The following is a 14,670-nucleotide window of genomic DNA, read 5'->3' on the forward strand; positions in this document are numbered from 1 at the left end:
CCCGGCGCTGCCACCTCTCGGGCTCCGGCCAGTCCGGGCTCCGGGGGAGCCAGAAGGCTGACGGACAGTGTCAGGACTCGGCTCGGGCTCGGGCTCGGCTCGGCTCCGCTGCAGGCCCCGGCTCCTCCCCGGCCTCCGCGCCGCGCTCCACGCCCCTCCCCCTCCCCCGCCCGCCAGGCCGCCGCCGCCGCCGCCTCCCGGCGCGGGTTAAGGAGGAGCGGGCGGCGCCGAGCCGCGGGCCGAGCCGCCGGGGTGCGCGGCGCCGGGAGAGACGCGCGGCCCGGAGCCGGGGGATGGCGCGGGGTTGGGGTGGGGCGCCGCCGCCCGGCCACTGGGCCGCGCGAGCAGCTCGCCTGGGCGCGCGACGGCAGCCCCCTGCCCTCGGTCGGGACGGTCCCCCGGTCACGCCGGACGCCGTCCGCCGCGACTGCACACGCGCCTTCGGGGGTGTTCTCTGCACGGCCGACCCGAGGTGTTCTCTCCGGAACGGCGCTGATGGGCTTCCCGCTCCCCGGAGACGGTGTATAAGGGGGTATGGCGTTGGGACCGGGTTAGTCTGTCATTCTGACCCCATCCTGGAGTTCAGTACGTGCTGTTGAAGGAGCGGATGTGTGAAGAGAGAAGGAGCGTGTCACGGAGAGAACTCTAGGCTAAACTCCGTATGAACTTGTACAAGGCCCCTCTTCCGCGGGGGCTGAGCGACGAGGGGACCTCGATACTCGCCCTGACTACCCACCCACTAGGCCTGTTGCAAGGACCACAGGAGATAACTGATGTGAAAATGCTTTTTAAACTGTACAGTATACAAAGGATGCAAAACATGACTTCTCGTTCAGTTCACTTGACGACAGAATATGCCACCCGGGAGCCCACCTCTAACTTTTCCTCCTTCAGTCATATTATTCCTCTAGAAACTCTTACATATTTCACCCTCTGACCTGTTTAAACTTTTCTCAAACTATTCTAATTTCTATCACATAAAATAATATGAAAGCAAAAAATATCATCCATGAAATATTTGAATTGCTCAAAAGAAAAGACTGCGTATTCTGGATTACAACTTGATGACTACATTTCACATTTAGATAGTAAAGTCTTTTATCTTCTGGCTAAATGTATGATACTGTTTAAGTTACCCTTGTATAAAATTGCATTATATTTACAGTGTGCCAGGCATTGAGCTAAGAACTCTGCATGTGTTACCCCATTTAATTCTTCTAGCAATCCCATAAAGTACCATTATGGTACCCGAAAGTACCATTTACAGATGAGAAAACGGACTTAGAGATTATGACTGTGTCTACATTCACATGATTAGTAAGTAGCAAAACCAGGACTTAAACTAACAAATCCAAGTAACTCCAAAGTCCCAACTCAACTTCTATTCCATTGTCATGAACTGTCAGAATTTAAAAAACATCCTTAAACTTGTTGTAATAGAGATGTATGGAAACAGATGGTAGCTACATTTATGATGAATGTAGCATAATGGATAAACTTGTCCAATCACTACAGTTGTGTACCTGAAACTAATGTAACATTGTGGGCAACTATACTCAAATAAAAAAGAAAATAGATGGATTTCCTTTACATAAATAGAAAGCAGAAAGGTCAATTGGTTGTTTGTGATTGATTGATTTATCTAGATCACAAACATATATATATGAAAAAAAAATCCTTAAATTTATAGGAAATGAAGCCCAGTTGAGTCTTTTCTTTCTCTCCATCCTTCCACTATCCCAATTTAAGCTGTATCCCTTCCTTTAAAAAAAATTTATTTATTTATTTATTTATTTGAGAGAGAGTGAGAGAGGGCAAGAGAGGGGAGGTCAGAGGGAGAAGCAGACTCCCCATGGAGCTGGGAGCCCCATGCGGGAGTCAATCCAAGGATTCAATCCAGGGACTCTGGGATCATGACATGAGCCACCCAGGCACCCTGTATTTTCCCCCTTTTGAAATATTAACTTGTTCTCCCACACACAGATAACTTGGCATCAAATGCTTGCTTCTTGCTACATGTTAGATGTTTTGTTATGTTTCATTTGTCAATCATTTTTGACATTTTTGTATATATGTGGAACTTGAGAGGCATGGTACAGAAGTAGTACTAAAAATGAGAAAGCAAGGGAAGGATTAGACCATCCTTTACTGGAGAATTAGAAGCTCAAGAAATTATTTAATATATGCAAGATATTTTCTGCATTATTTGTGACTGTAGAAAATGAGAAAATTTGCTTAAATAACCATAATAGGGTAACTCTTAAATAAATAATGGTATGTCTATATAATAGACAGCTGATTTTCTTTTTACATCTTCTTTACCATTTAGATATTTTACAATAGGTATACATTATTTTAAAAGAACCAATTTTTTCATATATCTGAATATATTCCAGGGAGAAAATCATGCTTTAAAAGTTTGTATAATAGAAGCATCTGGGTGGCTCAATTGTTAAGCATCTGCCTTCCGCTCAGGTCAAGATCCAGATTCCTGGGATTGAAGCCCACAAAGGGCTCCCTGCTCAATGGGAAGCCTGCTTCTCCCTCCCCCACTCCTCCCTGCTTGTGTTCCCTCTTTCTTGATGTCTGTCAAATAAATAAGTAAAAAAAAAAAAAAAAAAAAAGTTTGTATAATATAATCATGTAATTGCTTTTTAAAATATATACTTATCAGGCACCTGGGTGGCTCAGTTGGTTAAACGACTGTCTTTGGCTCAGGTCATGATCCCAGAGCCCTCGGATCGAGTCCTATCTGGCACCCAGCTCCATGGGGAGTCTGCTTTTCCCTCTGACCTTCTCCCCTCTCATGCTCGCCCCCTCTCTCTCAAATAAATAAGTTAATTAATTAATTTAATTAAATATATACTTAAGCGTATGTATATATTTGAGTATACACAGAGACACAAGTGGATATACACCAAAGATGTGAACTTGAAGATAATTTAATTTACCTCATTTTCTACTATATCTATAGTTAGTGTTCTTATGGGTTTTGCTTATGTAATTTTTAAATTAGAAAAAGTGATAAATAAACCTATGTTTGTTTTGATTTCACCCTAAGACAGGGGGAAACACTTGCATTCATTCTCTGTATATTTGCATTAAGAAGGGTGATATGGAGCGGAATAAAAATATAGTCACTGAGAGGCATCTGACTGGTTCCGTTAGTAGAGAATATACCACTCTTGATCTTGAAATCATGAGTTTGAGCCCCACCGTGGGTGTAGAGCTCACAAACACATAGCTCTAGAGAGAGGGAAAGAGAGAGTAAGTCACTGAAACATGCAAAAAACCAAAATGTAAGGATTCAAACTTTTCTAAAACAGAACATATTACATAATTGACAAGTGTTAGTCTACCTTGAGCAAATCGTTTCTTCATACTATTGGTGACTAATATGTCACAATACCGTTTCGGGAGCATTTATTAAAGACTTACGTGTTATATAAAACGTATGATTTGTGTATATGATTTGTGTATCCAAATCCCAGCTTTGGTGCTCTATAACTGTGAGAACTTAAATCACTTAACTGTTATGTTTCCTCAACAGTAGTAAAATGGGAATAATAATAGTACCTACTTCACAGTGTTGTGGAAAAATGAGATGACTTCATGCATGTAAAGAAAGCATTTAGGTAAGTGCAAAGAGAAAAAGTCTGAAACTTAAAGGGGCTTAAAAATCATACCAAGCAAATGCAATGTATATGGACCAAGAGACATATCCATCAAATATAATATGTGGACATTTGGGCTGGGTGGAGGGAGATCCTGATTTGAACAAAGCAACTGGAAAAGATATTATAAAGCAGTCAGTAAAATTTCAATCTTGACTCTGGTGATATCAAGGAATTATTGTTATATTAGATGTGTTAATGGTACTGTGTTATTGTTTAAGGATCTCTTTTAAAAATGCATACTGCAGTATTTAATCATGGAATGCCTGAAATCCCCTTCAGAATAATCAAGTGATGGGAGGAAAGAGGTTTAGATGATAAAAGATCAACCGGGGTTGCTTATCACATGTTTTTTGTTTTTGTTTTTGTTTTTTAATAAACTATTCTCAGGGTACCTGGCTGAGTTGGTGGAGCATATGACTCTTGATCTTGGGGTGGTGAGTTCGAGCCCCACCTTGGATGTAGAGGTGTTTAAAAATAAAATCTTTTGGGGGCGCCTGGGTGGCTCAGTCGTTAAGTGTCTGACTTCAGCTCAGGTCATGATCCAGGGTCCCAGGATCTAGCCCTGCACTGAGCTCCCTGCTCAGGAGCAAGCCTGCTCCTCCCTCTCCCACTCCCCCTGCTTCTGTTCCCTCTCTCCCTGTGTCTCTCTCTGTCAAATAAAATAAGTAAAATCTTTAAAAAAAAAATAAAATCTTTTAAAAATAAATAAATAAAATACTATGCTCTCTACATTTGTATGTGTTTGAAATTTTATGAAATACTTTTTTAAGGGGCACCTGGCTGGCTCAGTCAATAGAGCCTGCGACTCTTGATCTTGGGGGTCCCAGGTTAAAGCCCCATGTTAGGGGTAGAGTTTTTTAAAAATATTGTTTTAAAAAGTGCTAGAAGATAGTAAGGATTATTCAAGTGTTTGCTGTTACTATATACTTTGTATTCATAATACTGTATTAGCTATGCTTACACTTTTCAGGTTACAATGTTTTCATTAATGCTATGTCTTTTAGCAGTGACAGTAAACCTAGGGAGTAGGTATTATCCCCATTTTACAAATGGAAAGATTTGACTAGAGCCAAGACTGCAAGGCTGTGCAACATATCACCTCCACTCTTCCAGTTTTTCAAGGGACCTGATGTTAGAAGGTGTAGGAAGTAAACCACAACTATGGAGCACAGGATTTTTGCTTCGCTTCGAGGCTGCAGTCAGGTATAGTGGATATGGGGTAAATGCACATACAAGCGATTCATTTGGAAATATTTATTAGACAAAATCGAGCTCACGTTTCCATATCAGAATAAATTCTAGCTGCTACTTAAAGGGTAATCTAGGGATAACAACACATCAGGGATAGAACACAGCAGAGCTAGAACACAGCAGAGATTAAATCACAAAGGAAAAATTCCATGGTGCGTATTTCCTTTCCATAACTTTATTATTTTAAGTTTTAGACGCTAACTTTATATCCTCTTCCTAACCTGCTTGTTTTCCCTAAAACGAAGCCTAGAAGTAAGGTTAGGGGACTAGAGATGAAAAACGGAGAAACGTGGTTGGAGGGCGGGAGGACGTCACATCCCGGTTGTTCTGAGGCCCAGCCTCCCAACAGCTCCGTTCCACCTTAAGAAGCGTTAGCCTCTCCCCGAGCCCGGCTGACACACAGTCCCTCCCACTCCCGTGTCAGCTCCGACCCGGGAACGTGGGGAAGGGAGGAGAGACGCACTGAATGGAAAGATTGGCGCCCGAGGCCATAGGGTCCGTCCTTCCCCTCCTCTGCCCGCACGAGAGGAACGTGTAAAGCCCCGGCAACTGGGTTTGGTTCTTTTCCGCAGGATTCAGGATGGGGGCGTGCCAGTCTGAAATCAGAAGGCGGGGGGGTAAGGGGAATATATGTGAGGGGTGGGGCTCATCTTGGGGTGGGGTCGAAGAGAACAGAACTGGGGCATTAGAGAAAGTACGCAGTGACTGTTGGTCGAAAACTGTAAGTTCAAGAAATCCGGACGCACCTCTCCAAACCACCTCCAAAAGAGGGGGCAAGTTTTCCATTCTCCGCCCCAATTCCCCGTCTCCGTTTTAATTGCTTGGGTTTAAGGTAGGCTGGGCCCAAGGTTGCTGGCTGATTGGCTGCGTCAGTAATCCATCAGGAGGACGCAAGCGAGGGGTGTGGCTATTTGGGGAGGAAGTGAAGATTATTTTGGTACCGCCTACCGCAACTACTGATTGGTTGAGGTTGGCAATGAGGTAAACGAGGCATAAAAATGTCTGCTAAAGGGAAGGGTTTATTGGCCATCCTCTCGGGGACGATGTCTAGGGTGGGACTGCGAAGAGTCAGCTGGACTCTGTTATTGTACTGACGGACCAAATTGATTAGAACCCGGAAATGAGTTTAGAAGGGAACTGAAGGAAAGAGGGAAATCCGCGGCACTTTCTTTGCCCTCAAACAAGGTCATTTCCTGGATAGGATCGATAATTTCCTGTTTACTCAACGAAGTCAGCGTGTACCCTGGCTTTCTGGAATACATATGATAATTGAATTCTTATGAGCCTTTGCTGCCATTTAAGTGGGACCAAATTTAATACTTCCCATTAATTACCTGAAAGAATGAGACAGGAAAGGAAAAACATGGGTTTAACCTTGACTCTAGGAAAGGATAGAGAAACAGACTCTAAGAGAGAAAGCTAAGGATGGACGTGGGATTACAGTATCCAAGCAGGTGGGTTCCTAAGGCAATCATTCATAAAATAATGAAGAGAATGGGTGGAGATGTAGAGAATTGAAACCATTTGTCTAAAGGAAGAGCATTCAACTATACAGAAACCTTGGGTAGGGAATATATTTTGTTCATCATTGTATCCCTCATACCTGGTGGTATCGGATACGTGGTCCAAGATCTGAACCAAACAAAATGAAAAGACGTTTTAGAGCATAATGGACAAATTCTAAAGATGCCAGACCTTTAGAATATGTTTTTTTTACAGTATCTATATCAAAATAGGGGCGTCTGGGTGACTCAGTCCCTTGAGTCTGCATTTGGCTCCTTGAGCCTGCGTTAGGCTCACAACATGATCCCGAGTCCTGGAATGGAGCCTCATCGGGTACTTCCTGCTCAGGGGGGAGCCTGCTTCTCCCTCTCCCTTTGCCCCATCCCTAACCCTCTCTCTCACAATATAAGTAAATAAATCTCTCTCTCAAATAAATCTTTTAAAAAATATATCTATACACATATTTTAAAAATAAATTATCTATGTCAATTTTATAATCCTGAAAAAATGTTTCACACTTACCACCTGGGTTAATCCAGCCATAAAATGAAAGGCAGATCTTTCATTTTTCATTCCCAAACCTACCATTTTCCTCTTAACACCCTGGGGCCTTTAAAATTTGCAAACAGATTGCCCCTTAACCTACATTCCTAGAAAAAAATTGAAAAGATAGATGGAATTAGTAAAAACAAAAATGACCTCTACATCCAATGAATGGAAAATAAGTTGTTTAACCTACAATCTGAGAGTCAAGGGTAGGAAGAACTTACTGAGAGTATTGAGAGATAACCAGAAATTATGGAATCGCTTGCTTTCCAGCAAGATTATAGCAAGATTTCACCCATGCTTTAACATGGTCTAAAAAGGCTCTGAAATTGAGGAAACAGTGCAAAAACTTCCCAAGAGTGTTATAACTATCCCACTGCAGGCAGGACACTGCACAGCCTGTCGGTCAAGATTCAAGTACCTTCTATTTATCCAGACTGCGTCCCTCTTTATAATTTTCTAGAATCTTCTAGGTCAGATAGTTTATGAGAGAGTGTATCATACTGGTTCGTCAGTATAATTTGAACAGCAGTTTGAAATAAGGGGAAGAGCCGGGGGCAGTTCTACTGCAATAATAAAAGTACCATAGGAAAGTTATTTCTAAGCTACAGATAATTTTAGCATAGTAAGGTATACATTGCTTATACGCAAGTAGGTAAGGGAGATACTAAGAAAATTTTCAAAAACGGTATTTATCATTTTTTTCCTGGTAATATTATATGAATATGTGAAGCCATGCAAAATGATTTTGGGGTCAATAATTCATACAGGGAGAGCACTGCACCTTTCCTTTTGATGATATCCAATAAATCAGAGTGGAAATTGTCTCTAAGGAGAAATAGAGCCTACCACTAAGTCTAAGGAAGAAAAAAAATGGCATTGTTCCTAAACAAAGATCCAAGCCCTCTAGCATGTAAAGATAAACCAGTGGCATCTTGATTGGTAAGAACATAAGACATTGAGTCAGAAAGAATCTTAGGCCCTAGGAAAATCTTCAACTTCCTCCAGCCTAACAGCTGCCCCACCTCCCCAAACCTCTGCTCTGTGAAACACAGTAATCTTTTTTTCTTTCCTCTGGAGGCCCAGCAACAGCTAGAAGGCCTCTAAAGACCAAGGATGAAAGCACCAGTTTATGCTGCACTTGGAATTTATGGAAAGAAGAGGAAAAGGGAAGGCAGGGGTTTAGAGGGGCTGGTAGAAGTACAGAAGGGACAAAGTACTATTGCTCAGTTGTGATCTGGTTGTCTACAGGAAGCAGAAACCACTTTATTTTGAGCAGAAAAGGCCTTAATACAGGGACATGGGTACTTACAAACTTGTTGGAAGGACTTAGGAGGAGCGGGGCCTCTGCTATATCCCACCAGGGGAAGCTGCAGAAAGGGGAGGAATCAAGACTGTTCCTCTAACTGTTGAGTGGGAGAACATGGTGCCTTCCCTAAGATCCAGGCATCAGGAAGCTACCGTTGCTAACACTAACTGTCTCAGCAGCTTTCAGTGGCCATGAAGCTTGTACACGGTTGCTGGAACACTACAGAAACCCCACCCCACCCCACCCCCAAATCCCATGACCATGCCAGCCAGCAGCAACTACCAAAGTAGCCAGGAGATGGTCCCTGCCTCACTTTGACTTTTCAAGTCTCTTGGATGTGCAAATTTTTCATAGATAAAACTCACAACTAGAATCCTAGCTGCAAGAAAATCTAGGAAATTGAGGTTTTGGTTTTTCAGCCTCTGTAAGTAGAGGAAAGTATATAAAAAGGAGGGAAGGGGACCTGGGTGGCTCAGTGGGTTAAGTGGCTGCCTTTGGCTTGGGTCATGACCCCTGGGGTCCTGGAATCAAGTGTTGTGTCAGGTTCCCTGTTCAGAGGGGAGCCTGCTTCTCCCTCCACATCTGCCCTTCCCTCACTTCGTGCTCTTCATCCCACCCCAGGACTCAGTCTGTGGAGCAGACTCTTAATCACAGAGTTGTGAGTTCAAGCCCCACACTGGGTATAGAGATTACTTAAAGTCTTTATTTTTATTTGTTCAAAGATTTTATTTATTTGACAGAGAGAGAGCGCTAGTGAAAGAGGGAACACAAGCAGGGGGAGTGGGAGAGGGAGAAGCAGGCTTCCCACTGATGAGCAGGGAGCTCAATCCCAGAACTCTAGTCATGACCTGAGCCAAAGCCAGACGCTTAACCGACTGAGCCACCCAGGCGCCTTGGAATTTAACATTTTTAACACCAAAAAGATGGGAAGATTATACTCTCATAATTTAAGAATTGGATACATATCACTTCAAAAAAAAAAATACTGCCTTGTTTTTTCCCTTCCAAGGAAACACTTTATTCCAGCATGACATCGTTATGAATCTATTGATGTAGTGTAAGGTGACCGCCGTAGCAGGAAAGAAAGTCAGCTTCTTTTTTTTTTTTTTTAATTTTTTATTTTTTATAAACATATATTTTTATCCCCAGGGGTACAGGTCTGTGAATCACCAGGTTTACACACTTCACAGCACTCACCAAAGCACATACCCTCCCCAATGTTCATAATCCCACCCCCTTCTCCCAACCCCCCTCCCCCCAGCAACCCTCAGTTTGTTTTGTGAGATTAAGAGTCACTTATGGTTTGTCTTTTTTTTTTTTTTTTTTAAGATTCTATTTATTTGACAGAGAAAGATCACAAGTAGGCAGAGAGGCAGGCAGAGAGAGAGAGAGGGAAGCAGGCTCCCCGCCGAGTGGAGAGCCCGATGCAGTACTCGATCCCAGGACCCTGAGATCATGACCCAAGCCGAAGGCAGTGGCCCAACCCACTGAGCCACCCAGGTGCCCCGAAACTCAGCTTCTTGTTCAGTCTGTTTCAGACTTGCCAAATAGCCCTGGACAGGTCATTTTACCACTGGGCCTTCATTTACTGCTTCATTTAATTTATTAAAATTAGTATTCCAAAAAACTATTAACATTTAAGAAAAGAGAATAGAAGCTTTGGAAGAAACAGTTTCTAAAAGGAACATAGACTAGAAAAAGAAAACCTGTTATTCAAAAACTTAAAAAGGCATTTTTAAAAAGGCATTCTCTTACAATTCTAAAAGTCTATTATTCATTTTTTTTTCTGGACTCCTAATAACCTCTCGACCTGGACTTTGGCTTGTAGAGTCTACTTATGTCAAATAATCCCCTTCAGTGGCCCAGATTTAATAAAGTACAGATTTTTTTTTATGTCACTCTTTTTGTTCAAGAGCATTCCATGGCAACCAATTGTCAATAAAACATAATCCAGACTATTCAGTTTGGCATTCAAGGCCCTTCTGAAGCTTATCCTAATCCCTACCTGATCTGCAATTCCCTGCCCTTCAAAAACCAACTGGTATCACCTGATAGGGAGCCTTTATTTGTTACCATTTTCCCCCCATTTTATTTCAACAAATATTGAGCTTATTGAGCATCTTCTATGTGCCAGACTCTGTTAGAAACTTCAGGTTCAAAGATGAATCGGGGGCACCTCGGTGGTTCAGTCAATTAAGCATTCAACTCTTTTTAAATTTTTTTTAAGATTTTATTTATTTGACAGAGTGAGAGAACACAGGCGGGGGAGCCTTCGAGGGGGAGGGAGAAGCAGCAAGGTCCCTGCCACGCAGGGAACCAGAGGCAGGGCTCTATCCCAAGATCCTGGAATCATGACCTGAATGGAAGGCAGACACTTAAGGACTGAGCCACCCGGTGCCCTAACATTCGCCTCTTGACTTTGGCTCAGGTCATGATCTCAGGGTCATGAAATCAAGCCCTGGTGGGGCTCCAAGCTCAATGGGGAATTTGCTTGAGGATTCTCTTTCTCCTCCCTCTGCTCCTTCCCACTTCTCAAGAAACAAAACAAAATAAGGGCAGGGAAGCCTGGGTGGTTCAGTCAGTTGAGCATCTGCCTTGGGCTCAGGTCATGATCCCAGGGTCCTGGTATAGAGCCCCACATTGGGCTCTCAGCTCCGTGGGAAGCCTACTTCTCCCTCTCTCCACTATTTCTACTTGTGTTCCCTCTCTCGCTGTATCTCTCTCTGTCAAATAAATAAAATCTTTTTAAAAAAATAAAAGAAAGTAAGAAGAGGAAGAAACAAAATAAAAAATGAAAACAAAGATGAATCAGGCTCAGCCCCAGTTAGAGTGACTACCCATCCCAGGTTGACCACGGCTATCCTGGGGAAACCCCTTAGTCCTGGGATAACTGAGACAGTTGATCACCCTAGCGCCTATTCACAAGAAATTATAGGATCTTAAGATCCCTCTAACTCAGGTGCCTGGGTGGCTCAGTGGATTAAAGCCTCTGCCTTCGACTCAGGCCATAATCTCAGGGTACTGGGATAGAGCCCCACATCACACTCTCTGGTCAGTGGGGAGCCTGCTTCCCCTTCTCTCTCTGCCTGCCTCTCCGTCAAATAAATAAAATCTTAGGGGCACCTGGGTGGCTCAGTGGGTTAAAACCTCTGCCTTCAGCTGGGTCATGATCTCAGGGTACTGGGATCAAACCCTTCATAGGGCTCTCTGCTCAGCCGGGAGCCTGCTTCCTCCTCCCTCTCTGCCTGCTTCTCTGCCTACTTGTGATCTCTGTCTGTCAAATAAATAAATACAATCTTTTTTTAAAATAAATAAATAAATAAAATCTAAAAAAAAAAAAAATCCCTCTAACCCAGAAACTCTGCCTAGATGCATATACTTTTCTCCAACTTTCTTCCAAAGTATTTTAATAGGATTTCCCTAACAATTAGCACATAATCAAAGACTATTCCCAGCAATGACTTGCTTATACCACTGCCAAGATTATGAAATACTGGAAGGCAGACACATCTTTCCAGGACTCCACAGTGCCTACTAGAGCCTTATAATGATCATAAAAGCGATGCAGGTTGAATTGAGCAGAGAAGTTGGACAAATTAATATGTCAGGCTTTTTTTTTTTCTTTAAGATTTTTTATTTATTTATTTGTAAGAGAGAGAGAGTGAGAGCGAGCACAGGCAGACAGAGTGGAAGGCAGAGTCAGAGGGAGAAGCAGGCTCCCTGTGGAGCAAGGAGCCCGATGTGGGACTCGATCCCAGGACGCTGGGATCATGACCTGAGCTGAAGGCAGCTCCTTAACCAACTGAGCCACCCAGGCGTCCCTGTCAGGCTTTTTTGTTCTGAAAACTTTTTAAGGTAAAACATACCAGGAAAATGTTTTATTGGATATTGGGGTTTTTTTCTTTTTGTTAAAGATTTTATTTATTTATTTGACAGACAGCAAGAGAGAGGGCACACAAGCAGGGGTAGTGGGAGAGGGAGAAGCAGGCTTCCTGCTGAGCGGGAAGCCCCATTCGGTTCTCCATCCCAGGACTCTGGGATCATAACCTGAAGGGAAGGCAGATGCTGAATGACTGGCCACCCAGGCGCCCTTGGATGGTTATTTTTATAAAGTTAACAGCACCCAGACCAAGTGACTAACAGACCCCAGAAGCCGTGCTGTCCTTTCTAGTCACAATCCCCTGAAAGGTAACTACAGTCTGGACTTATGACACCATATGCGAGTTTTGACCTTTATATAAATAGAATCTTTTAATATATTCTCTCTCTCTCTCTCTCTTTTTTAAAGAGTTTATTTATTTATTTGACAGACAAAGATCACAAGTAGGCAGAGAGTGGGGGGGGAAGCAGGCTCCCCGCTGAGAGTGGGGGGCTCCATCACAGGACCCCAGGGTCATGACCCAAGCCGAAGGCAGAGGCCTCAACCCACCGAGCCACCCAGGCACCCCAACATATTCTCTTTTGCACCCCGGTTTCTTTCACTAAACTTTATGAGATTTATCCATATCGTTGCCATAATACATCACCATAATACATTTGCTCTAATTGCTGTATCCTATGTCGTTGGGTGAATATACTCACCGCGTATTTATCCATTCTTCTCTCAATGGACATTTGGATTATTTCCAGTTTTGGAGCTATTATGAATACTGCAGAGATGGACATTCTAGTATCCATGTTTTGGTGAGCATGTATATGAATTTCTGTTGAAATCCTTTGGAATGAAATTGTTGGGTCACAGGGTAGGCCTATGTTCTGTTTCAATAAATATCGCTAGTTTCCCCCAATTGCACCAATTGATTGCACCAATTTATCAATGTATATCCCCAATTAACAGTGTATGAGAGTTCTGGGTACCCCATATCCCCTCCCACGTTTTGTATTCCTTCTTCCTTTCCTTTTCCTCCTTCATTTTAACCATTCTGGGGGGCGTGCAGTGGAATCTCATGTAGTTTTAATTTGGAGTTTCCTGAAGACCCATTCAACTGCATACCTTCTCGTGTGTTTATTGTTCACTGGGACAATCTCTTTGGAGAAGTTCAGTGTAGAGCCTCAAAACAAACAACAACAATAACAAAAACCATCCCTAGTGCCTCGCCGCTTTATTAAAGGCCAAGCGATCTGGTGAGGCTCCAAATAATTCCAAGTTCGGTTTGGGGAAAAGCAGTCTCCCCAAAAAACTTTTGTGTTCTCCTGGGCCCTCCCCTCTCCTGGAGAGCACCTACGGGGCAGCAGGGGACGACTTCTATTGGAAACTGGAAAGAGTCCTTTCTGGGAGGTGGAAAGAAAGACAGTTGGGCTTTTCATCAGAAAATAGCCACCGAGGCCAGAAGAACTACCCGGAATTGTTGCCCCCCTCCCCCCTCGCCCCCTCCGCCTCCTCGGCACCCACTCCGGCCCGCCCCGCGGGGCTATCTGGGGGCACCTTCGCGCGGGCGAGGGGGCGGTGAGGGGGACGGGTATCTCTTAAAGCAGAAATGTTAACACCCTCCTAACGGCGACTTTAAGGATGGTGGGGCCCAGCACAGTTTCCCCGTAAAGGGTTCCCAGCCGCCTCGGTCCGAAGACGCCGGATGGGTCGTGCGCCGGCCGCCGGTGCTGGTCCGTTTGGTGCGAAGGTGAGAAGGAGGGTCGCGGAGGCCGCGGTGGCGGGGACTCGCGAGCGGGACCCCCGGCGCAGCCCGCGGGTGGGAGAGCGCGTCCTCCTTCCGCAGGGAGCCGGATAAACGGGTCACGTTTTACTACCGCATCAACGGATCCGTCAGAAAAGAATCCTTGACATTTGGCAGCAGCGCGGGGGGCCTAACGGCTGCTCAGCGAGTCCGGCGGAAGCGCAGTGGCGCCGTCACTGCCAGTCCCGGGCGCATCGGCCTGGGACCAGCGGAAAAGCCTGGGGGGCCCCCGGAGATGCGCGGTTGAGCGGAGCCGCAAGGCCCAACTGGAGTTGCAGGGCCCGGGTGGTGGGCGCGCTGCGCTGTCCCAGTGGCCGGCAGGTGGGAGGACCAGCCCGCGAGCGGGGTTCGGGTAAAGGTGGGTGGTGACCCAGAATTGGGTTGCGCCGAGGAAGGATGGGTCCCGCGGCTCTGGAGAAGCCAGCACGTAGCCTCTGAGTCTTGGAGAGAATATTGGTTATTTCCTGAGCACCTATTGTGTCTCAGCCCCTGCTTGAAATGCTGGGGGTTGCACTGTGTACCAGGTAGACAATGGCCCTGCCCTTTGGGAGCTTATATTCTAGCGAAGAGACAGACAAGAAAATCACATAGATACACAAAATGCCAGACGGCGATAAATCTTATGGAGATAATACACAATAAAAGATGGGAAGGGGACTGGTGTATTAACCTGGGTGAGGGAGAAGGGATGGTATATTAAAGCCGGGGTGGG

At 44.5% G+C, this 14,670-nt stretch overlaps 1 protein-coding gene across 2 annotated transcripts in view; it reads left to right on the forward strand.

The window, feature by feature from the left end:
- Positions 1–13,767: 13,767 nt before the first annotated feature.
- Positions 13,768–14,670, forward strand: part of SLC2A3 (solute carrier family 2 member 3) — a 91,354-nt gene continuing 90,451 nt past the window's right edge. Inside the window, exon 1 of one of the 2 annotated variants that reach the window (XM_059184732.1) lies at positions 13,768–13,904. The gene's annotated coding sequence lies outside the window, so the exon portion shown is untranslated. Of the gene's footprint in view, positions 13,905–13,991; positions 14,280–14,670 lie in introns of those variants that run through there. The other variant, XM_059184733.1, reaches the window with a different exon arrangement.

Source organism: Mustela lutreola, chromosome 8, assembly GCF_030435805.1.
Source record: "Mustela lutreola isolate mMusLut2 chromosome 8, mMusLut2.pri, whole genome shotgun sequence".
Lineage (NCBI taxonomy): Eukaryota > Metazoa > Chordata > Mammalia > Carnivora > Mustelidae > Mustela > Mustela lutreola.